Below are 18,093 nucleotides of genomic sequence, written 5' to 3' on the forward strand. Positions count from 1 at the left end.
GTAGGTGAGATTATTCTACTTTGATTTTCAATTTTGCCATTCCTCCAATATTCCTCTTATTACTCTGACGTATGTTTTCTGGTTAGTTTAGCCTTCATTGAGCTGAAAACACCCCTGAAATCACTCCATCGCTTTGGCATCGCTGTGCGTTGGCGTTTGTTTTCAAGATGGAGTCAGCAAAATTGTGTTCTTCCCCTTGTTCCATGATACGCGCGCAGTTCGGGAGTTTTTCTGAGCCACCCACTGGGTGCTCTTGGCGCCTCTATGTCGCAAAGTGTTATGCAATATGACGCTACTGCCAGCATCCACACAAAGGAAGCTACAAGCCTACTAATTTCTTAAATATATAATTCGAAATAATTATTCATGTGACTATACGGTCACATTACGTAGTGCTTTGATTGACACCGGGATTTCCTTCCTCACTCGATTGATTGTTCCAACAATACTAGTTTTCTTCCTTTTCAGTCTCTCAGCCAACTTTACCGATGTAAAGAATTTATCAGTCGTCACGTTACGTCCTTTCATGAGGTATGGGTCCATAAGTTTCATGACAACATTTTCAGACAGTGACTCATTGGCGGGTCGCAATTCGTCTTTCCCAAGATAAGGAAACACATTGCACACATACTTAGAATCAACGTCTACCAGTAGCCAGAATTTTATGCCCAAATTATCTGGCTTGTTGGCCATGTACTGCGTTAACCTGCACCGAGCTTTGCCGGGGAAGAGTTGTTCATCAGCTGTGACATTCACTCCTGGTTTATGGCACGCATAACGATTCTCAATAAATGTATTCTAAATAGCCGACGCCAAAGCAAATTTATCTGTCTGCAAACGAGTGGATCTAGTTTTACGGAGATCAAAGCGCAAATACCTTAGAATTTCTTTGAACCTGTTTCTTGCTATAGTGTTAGTGAAAACAGGGGGACCCCATAAAGAAGACCACATATGATCTACAGCTAGACTAGTAAGTTTATAAGCTCCACGGGCGTATAACAAAGGAATAAAAGCATCTAATTCTTCCAAAGAAATAAACTGATTATTATCGATTGTCTGTGTACGAGCTTCGGTATCTGTGCACATCTTTATATGCTTCAACATGGATGCGTCAATAAATAAACGCCAGGCACTAACCTTGCTATTAGTCTCTACGTTACGCTTAGCGTGAGAAGTAGGCCCTGCTGCCTCTTTCAGTACATTATGAGCAGCCATCCTTCCCGGGGGTTCCCACTACTGTTGATAACAGTCCAAATAGTTGTTCCATCCTTACCACATAACTGATCCCCTGGTGCAAATGAAGAAGACTTTACCATTTCATGACCTCTCTCACCTCGTCCCCTTCCTCTTCGAACAGGTCGACTGCTGCTAAGAGATCATCCTCTGCTGCAAGATTGATCACGGCTGGTTGAAGGAGTAACTGCGTCTTTCGTAGGTGCGAAGTCCACTGTACGCATATTTTCATCAGCCGAATCACCATCACTATCCGACATATTATCACACTGTTGAAGTATAAAATCCTCATCACTCATTGCATCTATATCTGATAATGTATTTTTGTCACCTGATTCATTTTCTCCTAGCTATTCAAGTTCTGCTAATAATTGAACAGGAGTAAGTTTTTGCCGCCGAGCCATTATTATGCACTGTACGACACAAGGGACAGGCACTAACTCGTCCACTCGCAACCACTGCGAGAGGCATACTATTTAGTTACATCATACGCCCCTATAGCACCACTTGTAAATATATTACAGGAAGCAAGCAGTAAGCAGAATAGAGCTCTCCGTATCAAGGAAGTGAAGCGGTCAAAATGACCGCTTATGGCCTTCCTAGGTATAAGGGACAATATCGGTGTTCCCTTATCATCTACGGATGTAATTTTTGGTGTGAATATACGTAACCCTAAAAGATTAAGTCTCAAAAGAACTACCTTGTGCGTAAAAAATTACGAGCGTGGAAATACCTTGAAATTCGGTAACGGTCAAAATGACCACTCTGGCCGTTCTAGTGTTAATCAGTTTAGATTTAGGAAAAGCCTTTGATTAGAGTATGGATCTCGGGTCTCATATATAAACTGTGCCATCTACCACTCCCTCTCACAATTTTCTGCCTTCTAGCCAACTTCCTAAACTTCCACACTGCTCAGATAAAACCTTCCAGAACACCCTATCCTATCCATTCCCCATCCTAGCTGGAGTACCACAAGGTAGTCCCTTAAGTCATCTATTGTACGCCCTAAATCGTATACACTGATCCAGCAAATATCATGGGATAGCAGAGCACTGATGCACAGGTGTGTGTTGTCTATGCACCACACACCCCCTGTGCCAGCGGCAGTTGTATAGGAGACCTTGTGAGCAGTGGCTGTGCATGTGACAGGTGTAACGTGGAATGTCATCGTGAGCTGACACTGTTCGAACAGGGTATGGTGGTCGGTGCCCGACAGATGGGAAGTGCGATTTCGGAAGTGGTGCGGGAATTCGGCTTCACACAATCAACCGTGTCCAGGGTGTATTGTGAATGGCTGAATGCGGGTGTCACCGTCCACAACAGATGAACGACCGGCTGTCCAGCCACCCTCAATGACCGTGACTGGTGACATCTGAGACGGAATGTCAATAGTGATAGACGGGCAACCGTGCAACAAATCACAGCTCAGTTCAACACAGGCCATGCTAGACACGTCTCCCAGTGGACAATCCGTAGGAACATGGGTTCTGTGGGGTATGGCAGCCGGCGTCACACACGGGTGCCACTGTTAACCCAACGTCATCGGGCACAACGACGCACATTTGTCACCAGTCACCAGGGATGGACATTGGAACAATGGCGTAACGTGATATGGTCAGACGAATCACGATTTCAACTGCACCATGCCGATGGGAGGTACCGTGTGTGGCGCAGACCACATGAACATAAAAATGATGTGGAAGCCTGCACCTTATCAATACAGTGTTTATTTACTATTGATTACAGTAAATCCAGTACCGGGTTCGACCCCTATGGGGTCATCCTCAGCTGTCATGTTGTAACTTTTTTGATGATAATAATAAATAAAATCATGAATAAAAATATATAAATAAAATTACTCAAAAACTTAATAAAATTAATAAGCATAATTAACCGAAATGTCCGTAGTATGGGCGCCAGAATTCACCAGAATGGATCCCTCGAATTTAGATAAGAGCATGATAAACTTTATATCCCAGGGCATGTACATAATGCTGCGTACTGGTACATCTGCTGCAGGCCTTACCTAACCTCCTGAAAACGACTAATTAGGTAGGAACTGCACCTAGGTTCATCAATAACACTGATTCTAAAATAGCTAACTATATTCTGAACAAATTCCGTGCATGAGCACCTCATCAACATACAACATTAACCATATAATACACACATAAAATATTGCTGGAAGACTCCATATTTACAACAACAATAATAGTGAAAACCGTGGGAAAACGAAAGCAAGAACTAAGCTACCATTTGTAGATAGTCCGATGAACACTGTACATGTATGAAGATAAATACCCTTCACTGTCTCTATATCAATTCGATTTACCGATTCTCATAATCGGCAGTTATCACATCACACAGATACTGTACCTTGTACTACTGTGTTCACATATTTTAACACTTGTTGTAAAGATATATACACACGTCTGTCGATCCTCAACATATAAATTTATGGAAAGTCTGAGATAGCTTTCACCAACATATAATGCTAGGCCGCCACAAGTGCTACAATACTTAATGCGCAAGCACTCTCCACAATCAGCCACTTTCCACAAACATAACAAGACTACGCTCCACGAACGTTTGAAGTCCAGTCCATTGCAGCCGTGTCACTCCCGTACCGTGTATCAGCACCACTTCCTTCCCGTACAGTGCGTCAGTTGTAGTTGTAGTTATCTTCCTTCTCGTTCCTTTACAATCACCTCTACAATCACCCTTACAATGTTTCTTACAATGTCTCTTACAATGTCCCTGGTTGCCGCCGTATGATCAACCTTTATAGACATCAACATCCCCCTCCTCTCAGATGATACGTCTGGATTGGTGCTTGCTAGCCAATCATGGGTGGTCCTCTTTTCAAGCCCAAGCCCTGAACTACTTCTTCCTCCCAAGACAATAACAAACTCTCGGGAGTTTTACATGAATCATCAAATTTCCCTGGTACAACAACAAGCTCATCTCATCAGGCTGGGATATATACATGACTAATGGAATTTCCTGACACAAGTACATCAACAAACACTGGGGTAGCCAGATGACTCATTCAAATTACCAGAGTTATTAAAGCAATGTTTTCCCACTCATGCAAAACAAATTACTCATACCTACATATGTGGATATCTTCCAGCTTACCAATATAAATGGCAAATTATATAAATGAAATAATAATAATAATAATAACAATAATAATAATAATAATAATAATAATAATAATAATAATAATAATAATAAAAAATCGAATACTGACAATAATATCTCTAACTTCTACATATAATTCTGGGGTGTGATATATGTACTATCACAATGTATCTAACTAGTTTCAAAAACATCACATTACAAAGCGTTGCATATTTATGAAAACTGACCCAATTTGAGAAATGATTAAAAACAAGTTAAATGTTCAAATAGTAAGAATAGTAAAATGGGTCTTTTCCTCTTTAAAAGTTACATGTTGTGAGAGGCATGTCACCTCATTATTTTGTTGATCTAATGAACATCAATTAAAATTTTTACATTACTTATGTATACTGATATTTGTGAAATTATTACTATTTACATTTGTGATACTGAGATATAACAATGTTTAAAAAAATTTATATGTACATATAAAGTTGCCCCGATATAACAGGCCATTTAAAGAATGAATGAAGTAGTAAGAACAAAATAAAATGGGTCCTCTTTCCACTCTAACTTGTTACATGTTTGTTGTTACTACAATATTCCTGTTGGTATGGTAAGTACACAGGTATTATGGAGTGCTACAATTTAATGTTGAAACTTATAACTGTTTTTAGTTCATTCCAGTGTTTTCTTCTTCAGGTGATTCTATGATATTGCAGGTGATGTAAATATCTTGAAGATTCTAGACGTTGTTATGAAGAATTACGTTTTAATTTATAATCGGTCGGATGCATTGTCTGTGTATTCTCAGTATGTACTAAATGCTGAGTTAAAATTGCGTATAATGAGCTGAAGTTTATTTAGTTACAGCATGCATATTAGTATGGCATTATACTATGTCAAGTGTCAAACAATATACATTTTGATGTCTTGGTGATAGCGTGAGGGCTTCTTTTATGTTGTAGGCCGTATTGTCTGTAAATAGAAATAAATTGTGTAAAGAATGGCTTCCGATGAACTGTAACGAGTGAAGTATGTGTGTGTTGTACTTACGTTGGGTGTTGACACTGTGTGCGTTGCACGGCTGCACCTCGAGATCTGTAGCGTGTTAGTTTGGGACTGTTGCTCGTGGCTATAGAGGGGAGGTTTGGAGGGATGGGAGGAACGACTGTGGGGAGAGCGGAACTAGAGTGAGAGGGATCTTTAGGCGGTTCTTTTGTATGTATGAGATGTTGTTTCTTGACTCTTTTCAAATAATGACGTGTTATGAGGGGGATAACTGTATCGAAAAGAAGGTAGGTTATTTCCGTAATTTCGTTTAGGTTGAAATTTGGGTTGACGTATTGATCTAAGTTTATTGAAAATTCTTCTAAGATACTGAGCAAGGGGTCTTGGGGTTTGTATTCAAGATTTGCATGTCATTGTAAATATTTGTAAATTTATGTTTTTGGTCTTCGATATGTTGTCCCATAGCTGAAAAATGTCTATGCTTCACTGCATTAATGTGCTTGTTGTATCGTATCTGGAAGTTCCTTCCGCTATGCCCTATGTAGCTGGCTTCGCAGTAGTTACATTTCAAGCAATAGACACCTGAGTGGTTGTATTGATTTTTATTGTTAACAGATTTAGCATTGTGTAAGATGTTGACATTGCTACGTGTGGTTTTATAGGCTATCTTTAGGCCTCGTTTTTAAAAAATATTTGTTATAGGATGTATGTGGCTATTGTTATAGGTAAGTAGTACGTTGTCTTTTTGCTTTTTTTGGTTCTGGTTAACTTGGTTTTGGGTTGGTTTTTTATTTTGTTTATGATCTTGTTGATCATTTCTTTTTTATATCCGTTCTGTCTGGCTATTTCATGGATTAAATTCAATTCTTTGTTTAGATCTTTTTTTGTTAGTGGTATGTTGTATGCTCTATATATCATACTGTAATATGCAGCTTTCTTGTGTGTATTTGGATGGGTAGAGTCTATTTTTATTGTATTGGATGTGTGAGTGGGTTTTCTGTATATTTTGTATGTTAAAGATCCCTCCCATTCTAGTTCTGCTCTCTCCACAGTCGTTCCTCCGATCCCTCCAAACCTCCCCTCTAGAGCCGCGAGCAACAGTCCCAAACTAACACGCTACAGATCTCGACGTGCAGCCGTGCAACGCACACATACTTCACTCCTTACAGTTCATCAGACGCCGTTCTTTACACAATTTATTTCTATTTACAGACAATACGGCCTACAACATAAAAGAAGCCCTCACGCTATCACCCAAGACATCAAAATGTATATTGTTTGACACTTGACATAGTATAATGCCATACTAATATGCACGCTGTAACTAAATAAACTTCAGCTCATTATACGCAATTTTAACTCAGCATTTAGTACATACTGAGAATATAATACACAGACATTGCATCCGACCGATTATAAATTAAAACGTAATTCTTCATAACAACGTCTAGAATCTTCAAGATATTTATATCACCTGCAATATCATAGAATCACCTGAAGAAGAAAACACTGGAATGAACTAAAAACAGTTATAAGTTTCAACATTAAATAGCACTCCATAATACCTGTGTACTTACCATACTAACAGGAATATTGTAGTAACAACAAACATGTAACAAGTTAGAGTAGAAAGAGGACCCATTTTATTTTGTTCTTACTACTTCATTCATTCTTTAAACGGCCTGTTATATCGGGTCAACTTTTTATGTACATATAAATTTTTTTAAACATTGTAATATCTCAATATCATAAATGTAAATAGTAATAACTTCACAAATATCAGTATACATAAGTAATGTAAAAATTTTAATTGATGTTAATTAGATCAACAAAATATTGAGGTGACATGCCTCTCACAAAATGTAACTTTTAAAGTTAAAGAGGAAAAGACCCATTTTACTATTCTTACTATTTGAACATTTAACTTGTTTTTAATCATTTGTCAAATTGGGTCAGTTTTTATACATATGCAATGCTTTGTAATGTGATGTTTTTGAAACTAGTTTGATATGACAGCTGAGGATGACCCCTTAGGGGTCAAAACCGGTACTGGATTTACTGTAATCAATAGTAAATAAACACTGTATTGATAAGGTGGAGGCTTCCATATCATTTTTATGTTGTAGTAGCAATCAATACGCAAATGAAGCTCATAGATTATGGCAGACCACATGAAGCGATGGATCCCGCCTGCCTCTATGGTGTGGTCCAGGGTGCTGGTGTGTCTGTTATGGTCTGGGGTGCATTTCCCTGGTATGGAATGAGCCCCCTAGTTGTTCTGGAAGAGACTTTGAATAGTACGTGGTATGCTGAGCTGCTCGGAGACCATCTCCACCCATTTTTGGCCTTCCAGCGCCCGGACGGTTCTGCGGTGTTTCAAGATAACGTGCCACCACATCGCTCCCACGTCGCCTGGTAATGGTTCCAGGAACATGCAGCGGAGGTCCAACGACTGCCATGGCCACCCAGGAGCCCCGATATGAACCCTATCGAGCATATCTGGGATGTCCTGGAATGCAGGCTCCGTGCCATGGATCCTGCACCCACAAACAGACCAACATTGGCGGCCGCTCTGCAAATGATTTTGTGTCACCTGCGTCCAGAGGACTACCAGGGGGTTGTCGACTCACTTCCACGGTGTCTCACTGATTTTCGCAGGACCAGAGGAGGCCCCTCACGCTATTAGGTGACTATCCCATGTCATTTGCTAAGCCAGTGTAGATATCCCACAATCCTCTCCCCCATTAAAATTATATAAATTTAGAGCTGATACAGCAATCCTCGTCCTTGGAACCAAGAACCGCTCTCTGCAATCATGTATACACCCCTACCTCCATCAACTCAAACAGTGGCTTAAACATTGGCAAATTAAAATTAATGTAAACAAAACTCAATTCATAAACTTAAAAAACGGCAAATGTAGATACCACCCTACTAACAAAATCTGTCTCACCCTTAATAATCAATAACTCTTGGAAACCTCAACCCTTACTTACCTAGGTATCATTTTTCGGAATAACTTAAAATGGAATGTGCACATTAATAACATTTTTTAAGAAGGCATGCAAAAGTTTTAACTTCCTCCGTTGGTTTGTAGGTCAAACCTGGGGACTAAAAGCCTCCCAAATTATTAACACATAGTCTTTGTTCGAGCTATCACCACTTACGCCTCCTTAACCTGGATCTCAACCCATCCCATTAATTATTTAGAAATCCTGAAATTAGACTGCCATGCCATTCAACTCGCCTACAGACTCTGACCTAAAACTAGAAATGAAGTACACACATTCCCTACAAACCACTTCTATCTTCATTCTATCAGGCTTCAGTATTTACAGAATGCTATTTCCTGCAACCTTCTACAACCTTGTGAAGCCATCACGTGAACCCATAATAGATCCCATGGAATCACTGGACAGGTGGAAGGAATATTTTTAATATCTTCTCAACGTAAAAGGAAATATTTGTGGGGATGTCACGAACAACTGAGCTCGTGAGGAGGAGGAGGAGGAGGAGGAGGAGGAGGAGGAGGAGGAGGTCAGGGGGGAGGAGGTGGATGAGGAGGAGGACAATGATGTTGATGAAATTATGCTTGAGGAAATGGGAAGGATTACAACAGCTATTGAGGTATTTCATTGATCAGTATACCAGGCAAGGTATTCGCTGGCATTTTGATAGGGAGTGTGTGATCAGTGGTTGAGAGTAAGTTGGATGAAAACCAATTTGGTGTCAGAACACAGAGGGGCTGTCAGGATCAGATTTTCAGTATACATCAGGTAATTAAAAAATGCTACGAAACAATAGACAGTTATGTTTCGTAGATGTAGAGAGGGCATATTACACAATACCGAGGAAAAGGATGTTTGCCTACTAGCAGGATGAATTTGTGGTTGAAGGTCCTCACAGCAGTCCTCACCTTTGTTGTACATAGTTTACATAGATCTACTGAAAGGTATAAAGCAGCAGGGAGGAATTCAGATTGGTGGAAATATAGTAGCAGTTTGGTCTATGCCGAACACTTGGTCTTAATGGCAGATTGTGCTGAAAGCCTGCAGTCTTAATATCGTGGAACTTGAAAGTAGGTGCCATGAGTATGAAATGAAAATTAGCCTTTCCAAGACTGAGCGATGTTAGTAGTTAAGAAACCTAAGAGAATTGAATAACAGGTTGGGAATAGAAAATGGAACAGGTAGGTAATTTCAAGTGTCCAAGGCTGGTAGTACAGTAAGTGAGATTGAATCAAGGTGCAGCAAAACGAATGCAGTGAGTTCACTGTTGCAATCTTCAGTGTTCTGTAAGAAGGAAGTTGGCTCCTTCTGTTTTCAGATCAGCGTTGCTTTACGGGATTGAATGCTGGGCGGGCTCATGCTGTTCGTAAGATTGATGTTAGAGACATGAAATTAGCCAGAATAATCGCTGGTGGGAGGAGATAAGGATAGGAATGAACTCTATTGTTGAAGCTTCATGCATAAACTGGCTTTGGTGGTAGGGTCATGTGAATGCAGGAAGATAGGTTACCTAGGAGAATGATGGACTTGCTTATGGAGGGTAAGAAAAGTAGGGGAGACCAAGACGACCATGGTTAGACTCAGTTTCTGACGACTTATAGCATGAAACGAGGAGACCCAACGAGTTACACAGAGAGGTTTCTGGTGGTGTTTAGTAAATTCACCGAATCTTGCAGACTGAACACTGAAAGGCATAACAGTCTATAATGAAGTATGTATGTTTACCAGATATTGTAGCAAAAGTCTAATTATGGCTCGGAAGTGGTATTTTGGATGTGAACATTTTTCTCACAGAAATAGTGTAACTACTGCAAGCTATTGAAATACTGAACAGATAAATGTTGACTCACCTAAGTGTAAATAACAAGGATAATGGGCGCCACCTGCAAAACAATTGCAGGAATATTTAATTATGTAGAGCAACGAGCCACTCCCTCTCCCAAGGCGACGGTCATCAGGCTGACGAGGCTCCAGACTTGCTTTATAACCTTACCTGTTGCTATATAACTCCTGAAATTAAATTTGGGTAACATGCCAGGTTCACCCTTACTCCACTGACAAAAGACTCACTTTAAGTTTGATTCTATGACTTTACTCCCAGAATAAGAACTAATATGTGACAAACACCAACAAAATCAACACTAATGCAACCCACTTAGTGCTGGCCGTTTACATAGAGCTAATATACACAATACTACCCAACAAAATCATCTCTTCATGAGATTTACTCATTTGCCGTCTACAAAGGCAAATTACAAATCATTAAAATCACCAATAAAAAATAGAACATCATTATACTTTTAACATACCTCCAGGTAAGAGCCCCACTGCACTCCACTGTTACCGTGAATCCTAATCTGGTAGAGAAAAGTACGACGACTATTTCTCTACATTTGGATGCAACCTTCTTTACTAACAGCATCCCTAACCTTATTTACACTTCTTCGTCGACGTCTTGAATCCTTTCCAATTGCCGGCTGGACAGAAAGCGTTACATGTCCGGAGACAAGCAAACAGCAAATTTCTCCATCAACTGAAGCTGCATATCCGGATGACAAGTTACAAACAAACACTTTCTTTTTCAGAAAGTCCACTGCAAAGCCGGTAAGTCGCTGCGATTATACCATGTTCACTCCGCAACAGATACGAACAATAGCAGATCGTATAGCAAACTGTGCAAATCCGTAGCTCCCGCAGACCAGTACAAATGAGAAACACACACATCAGAGTCAGAAACAGAATGAGAATCGGAATAATTCGCCGCACACACGTACACACTTATATATGCTTGCTACACGTGGTTATGGCGTCCTGAAAAGTTTACTGGTAGCAACGCTCATACTGGCACTTCTTCCCGCGTCACTCTGTCAACCCAAACCTCGCTCAAAACCAAGCCCTCGCATTGGGTATCGAGTATATGATGTGACATAGACCGTCCACTCATGTATGTCCACATTGATCTACTCCAATTCAACCGATACAACCTGCCGTACCCCGTGTTTCAAAGCCACTTAGTTGCAACACACACAACCGACCTCAACCGTCCTTCCCGATATAGTCGCTGTTTTCCCGGTTGCACAATCCTTACGGCTAGGCCATATTTACAGACTCTTACCCAAACGGAAATTTATACAAAATATAATGATGAACATATGCAATATACCCTAACTATACATTCTTCTTATAATATTACGTTTATACATTGTAAATAAACAAAATTACATGATTTAACATTACAAACTATATACGAAAATTTTCTAACCCAAAAACTCGGGAATCGTACATACGTACGGTTACAACACCTCCCCTTGATTTGTGAAGGTTATATACAATACATCTGAGCAAATCAGTCTTTTCAGTACAGCAGCCTACACAGCCTGTCAAAGTCACCCAGGATTTAAAGAAAATTCACACATTCTTCTTAACATACACAGAACATCTGAACTTACAATACTTCACCTTACATACCTCTTAAGATTGTGAATATTGTGTGTACCAATCATGTCACCTTTGTTATTCCACAGGTGATAAGCACACTTGCCAACTTTCTTACCTACTGTATAAGGTCCCTGATACAATTTAAAAAACTTATGAATTTCTTTGTTGTCTGCAGATGAAATGTGTGGAACCTTTAGTAACACCTCCTCCCCCACTTCAAAACTATCTCTATGATGCCTCCCTGCTGCATCATTCTCCTATCAGCTGCCTTCCTTAAATTCTGCCTCGCTAAATCAATCACCAAGTCCTTTGGTACATCTTCGCCTGTGGAAAGACCTAGAATCCTAGCCAATTCCCGTTCAGGCTTACGACCCAACTGCAGCTCAATTGGTGTTAATCCAGTGCTGTCATGTCTTGTCACATTGCACCAATGTTCCACATCTTCCAAGTAGTTAAACCAAGAATTGTGGTTTTCACTAATGTATGTGCGAAACATGCGGCCTAGCTCACGCATTACCCTCTCAGACATATTTCCCTGAGGATATCGTATGGAAGAGTAATGTACGCTAACACCAATATCACTCAGTCCATCCCTCCATATACGTGCAGTAAATTGGGATCCATGATCCGACAAGATTCTTTTTGGTTTACCGAACTCCGGTATGTACCTCTCCAGAATTTTCCCCACACAGGCCCTTGCAGTGGCCTTACGCAAAGGATACAATTTGACATACTTGGTGAATGAGTCAATAACAACAAATATATACTGATATGCATACTTAGTTTTGACAAGAGGACCATACAGATCTACACAAACCAATTCTCCAGGTCCATCTGTCACTACCGCTTGCCTCGGGCCCTCCAGATAATGATTAGGATGTTTACTTCTTTGACAGGAATCACACTTTGCCAAAGTCTTCCTAATGTCTCTCCCCATATTCTTCCAGATGAAATTCTCCTGTATGGCATCCAGTACCTTGTCTGCTCCAAAGTGACCCAGCTCTATGTGGTAAAACCAAATTATATCTGGCCTGAGGGACTGTGGTACTACCACCTTCCAACGCCCCTTAAAACCCTCTCTTGACACCAAGTCGCCTATCAACTTATATTTCTTACTCCCCCTAAGTATATCTTTTCTATCTCCTTCCACTTCCAATTCTAGTTTAATCTCTCTCAATTCTTTGTCCTTGAGCTGTTCTTCTCTCATCTTTAAGAGTCTTAATTTTTCTTGCTTACTATCTTCCGTCCTCAAGCTACATATGAGTATTCCCTCCTTCTCTTCGTTCCTTACCTCCCCTTGCATGTCAGCGGGGTGCCTACTCATATAGTCTGCAAAGGTATTCTCACTCCCTGCTATATGAACCACTTCGAAGTCGTACTCTTGGATTGCCAGTATCCACCGCGACAAGCGACCCGAGATCAATTTACAGGTCCTAATGAAAGCAAGAGCATGATGATCTGTGTAGATCGTAAATTTCCTGCCTAACAAATAAACTCTAAATTTTCTAAGTGCATATACAATCGCAAGCAATTCCTTCTCACTTACAGTGTATCTTTTCTCAGCAGGGTTAAGCCCTCTACTGGCCAGAGAAACTACACCGAAATTACCTCCCTCGTCAGGTTGACATAACGCCACTGCTATGCCTAAATCAGATGCATCGGTCATCACATAAAAGCCCAGCGATGGCTTAGGGTATCGCAATATGACTGCCTCGTGAAACCCTTTCTTCAAAGCCTCTAACGCTTCATCGTGCCTCTTTGTCCATTTCCATTGAGCATTCTGCTTTAGTAGCTCTCTAAACGGTTCTGTGAGATAGGAGTACTTAATGACGAATCGCCTGAAATAGTTACATACACCTAACAATGATCTCAACTGTTTAGCGTTCCTAGGTGTCTTAGCCGAAAAGATCTTATCAAGCCTAGTTATCTCAGGTGTCGCACCTTCAGGTGTGATCTCATGCCCCAGAAAAATGACACTATGGGTACAAAATTTAGATTTGCTCAATTTCAAGGTGAAGCCAGATCTCAATAATTTACTAAAAACAGTGAACAAGTTTTCTAAATGTTCCTCAAATGTTCTAGAAGCAATTACTAAGTCATCAATGTACGTCGTCGTGAACTCATTAGTTTCTGGACCAAGTGCAATATCTAATGCTCGTATCAAGGCCTGTCTTCTTTTCTGCGAGGGACCTGCCAAAAACTTGAACTCAAGTCAACAGAGGTCAACCAAGGTCTACCCTCGAATCTCTGAATGAGCTCCTCTGTGGTCTCAGGTCTCTCATGATCAGCCGTGATGCGTTTATCTGCCTAGCATCTAAGCAAACGCGTACTGTGCCATCTTTCTTACCCACAACAATCAACGGGTTCACATACTGACTCACTGACTTCTCAATAATCCCATCTAGTAACATTTCCTTAATTAAATCATCTACAGCCTTAGCATATGCGTGGGGTATGGGATACCGATAGCTATCAAAACTCGACCTGTCAGTAACATTGAACGAATGTACATATGAAGTTGTCATTCCAGGTTTCTCAGAGAACACTTCCTTACATTCTATTAATAACTCTAATAATCTTTTCTTCTGATCTTTATCTAGATCCACCTCCTCTGCAACTGCTCTAATCTCCTCTTTACTCTTAAAGTTCCCCTTCCCATCAGGGATACTACCATCTTCTCTCTCTGAATCATCACAATATTCTCCAAAGTCTCGCTCTCTCGACAAGGACAAGTTTTTCTCTTTCACCACCTGAATACGACACATCCCATATGCAAATTGGTTCACTGTCACACAGTAGGCCAGCCTAACAGATTTCAGATCTTCCCCTGTCTGCAAACTTACTTCAGCATGCAGATAATCTAATTTACACTTACTCCTACTCAGAAAGTCTGAACCCAAGATAACTGAATAAATTAAATTTGGAACCACCAAGCATATCTGTTCAATCACGACATCCCCAATACCCATTTTAACAAGGACTTGGCTCCTGATTCTTTGCGACTTGTTACCAACAGCAGAAATCACATATACATTAGACACAGGAATCTCTTCAAACTCAACTCCTTTACACTTCAACTCCTCGTAGAATCTACTATTAATACAGGACTTCTGGCTACCTGTATCCAAAAGCACTTTCACCTTCTCCCCTTCAATAAAGAATTCAATAATGGGATTAATGGGCATGTTACTTAAATTACCCTTGTCAGCAATGTGGTCATTAATCAGATCCTCTTGAACATCTATTTGATAGTTAATTTCCTTCATAGCACATGTTACAGCAGCATCTTCATTTAGGGACAAGTCGCCTGACCTATCTCGTCCGCCCCTTAAGCGTTTAAATTTCTTCTTGGTGGCTGATCATCTTGATTTGGATTATGATTCCCATTCGATCCTTGTTCATCCCTGTCCCGATTTTCCACATATCTGCGGGACTCAGAACCTCTGCCATAACCACGGTTATTCCTCCCTGGGTCTTGCCCTCTGTGGTTGCCACCTCGATTGTTTTGGTCAGGGTACCGATGGTACTCTCCTGGACCATTCTGTCTCTGTCCACCATTCTGCCGGATATTGGAATGACTGTCACTATTCCTAGCAGAACTTAAGGAATCGAACCTCTCTAACAGCTGTTCCATGTCCTTAATAGTTTCAATTCTCTGCATGCAAGCTGCCAACTGAACCTCTTCAGAAAAATGTCCCAACATCCTTCTCACTATATCCTGTTCTGATGAATTTAAGTTCAGGCTCTGATTTAGTAACACATGCTCCAAGAAGTACTGAGTCATGCTACCCCCTCCCTGAGTCCTATATCTGCCAAAATTAATTTTCTCTTTAGCTTTCCCTTGAATACCATTGTTCCAAAATTTGGCCTTAAAGGCTACCTCAAATTCACTCAAGCAAGTAATCGTTTCCCTGTATACATCATACCAGAGTTTAGCCTCCCCCATAAGAGCCTCAGAAATCTTAACCTCTACGGTATCCCACTGGGTGATACCATCTGACAGCCCTTTCCCAAATCTTTGTTTAACTACCTTGAGAAATTCCATAGGACCTAATTGCCTATTATTGAACTGTGGTAACTCTACTTCCTTGACCACCTCTATCTGCTGTGCTACCTCAGTCATGTTTAACCCCTTCGACTTTAAATTAGTAAATTCCCACTCTAACTTTTCAGTTTTCTCTTTCGTTTCCTTAATTCTAGTGTCCACATTAATTCTCATTCCTCGAATTTCTTCTGTCACACTAGACTTCACGCTCTCCACTTTCTCCTCAAGAATAGATCTAAGTTCACTTTTGTCCTTCTCCATCTGAACATGTTGGTTTTGGAATTGAGTGATTTGGCCTTCAACTTTACTCTCTATAACATCCTGCCTCATTTTAATCTCATCCACCTTCATAAACTTCTCTTCCACCAGTTCAAACCTCCTTTCTGTATTAACCTTAACACTCTGCAGTTCTCTGTTAATGCTTGAAAATTTCTCTTCCATTTTCTCTGTAAGCATCTTGCCAAAACTATGCAACTCCTTCTGTTAACTCTCAATTTTATCACTTAATTCCTTCCCCTGATTACTAATTTTACTACTCAAATTATCCCCTTGATCACTTAATTTAGCCAACTGCTCTAATACTAACTTCATAAACTCATTATTACCCCCCATGTTACTTTGATTTTGCTCACTAACTTCCCCTTCACCCCCCATTACAATTCCATACACTTTTTTCCATAGACATATTTTCACTCAGACAACTACTTTCATCAAAACTTTGTATACCGAGCTTGATAGCTGCAGTTGCTTAAGTGCGGCCAGTATCCAGTATTCGGGAGATAGTAGGTTCGAACCCCACTGTCGGCAGCCCTGAAAATGGTTTTCCGTGGTTTCCCATTTTCACACCAGGCAAATGCTGGGGCTGTACCTTAGTTAAGGCCACGGCCGCTTCCTTCCCACTCCTAGCCCTTTCCTATCCCATCGTCGCCATAAGACCTATCTGTGTCGGTGCGACGTAAAGCAACTAGCAAAGAAAAGAAAAAAACTCTGTATGCTTGTGTCAGAGCTGCTCTCCTGATCATTAACAGACATGCTTCCTTTATGCACTACACTTCTTCTCAAATTTATAGCATTACTATTATTCTCACTAATATTCATGCTCCACTGATAAACATAGCACTCCAAACATGACAACACCGATACATAACTCCTAACACAAGCTCACTAAAACACTGGACCAAATGTGCCTACCAAGATCATATAGCAAGTCTGGATATCATTCTGCCTCACGTTGGCGGCGCCAATTGTAACTACTGCAAGCTATTGAAATACTGAACAGATAAACGTTGACTCACCTAAGTGTAAATAACAAGGATAATGGGCGCCACCTGCAAAACAATTGCAGGAATATTTAATTATGTAGAGCAATGAGCCACTCCCTCTCCCAAGGCGACGGTCATCAGGCTGACGAGGCTCCAGACTTGCTTTATAACCTTACCAGATGCTATATAACCCCTGAAATTAAATTTGGGTAACATGCCAGGTTCACCCTTACTCCACTGACAAAAGACTCGCTTTAAGTTTGATTCTGTGACTTTACTCCCAGAATAAAAACTAATATGTGACAAACACCCAACAAAATCAACACTTATGCAACCCACTTAGTGCTTGCTGTTTACATAGAGCACATATACACAATACTACCCAACAAAATCATCTCTTCACGAGATTTACTCGTTTGCCGTCTACAAAGGCAAATTGCAAATCATTAAAATCGCCAATAAAAAATAGAACATCATTATACTTTTAACATACCTCCAGGTAAGACCCCCACTGCACTCCACTGTTACCGTGAATCCTAATCTGGTAGAGAAAAGTACGACGATTATTTCTCTACATTTGGATGCAACCTTCTTTACTAACAGCATCCCTAACCTTATTTACACTTCTTCGTCGACGTCTTGAATCCTTTCCAATTGCCGGCTGGACAGAAAGCGTTACATGTCCGGAGACAAGCAAACAGCAAAATTCTCCATCAACTGAAGCTGCATACCCGGCTGACAAGTTACAAACAAACACTTTCTTTTTCAGAAAGTCCATTGCAAAGCCGGTAAGTCGCTGCGATTATACCATGTTCACTCCGCAACAGATACGAACAATAGCAGATCGTATAGCAAACTGCGCAAATCCGTAGCTCCCGCAGACCAGTACAAATGAGAAACACACAGTATCAGCATCAGAGTCAGAAACAGAATGAGAATCAGAATAATTTGCCGCACACGCGTACACACTTAT

At 40.5% G+C, this 18,093-nt stretch overlaps 1 protein-coding gene across 2 annotated transcripts in view; it reads left to right on the forward strand.

The window, feature by feature from the left end:
• LOC136874436 (HAUS augmin-like complex subunit 6) overlaps positions 1 to 18,093 on the forward strand; it is a 333,441-nt gene that overhangs the window by 147,262 nt on the left and 168,086 nt on the right. The gene's annotated exons all lie outside the window — the stretch shown is intronic.

The sequence above is a fragment of the Anabrus simplex genome, chromosome 5 (genome assembly GCF_040414725.1).
Source record: "Anabrus simplex isolate iqAnaSimp1 chromosome 5, ASM4041472v1, whole genome shotgun sequence".
NCBI lineage: Eukaryota > Metazoa > Arthropoda > Insecta > Orthoptera > Tettigoniidae > Anabrus > Anabrus simplex.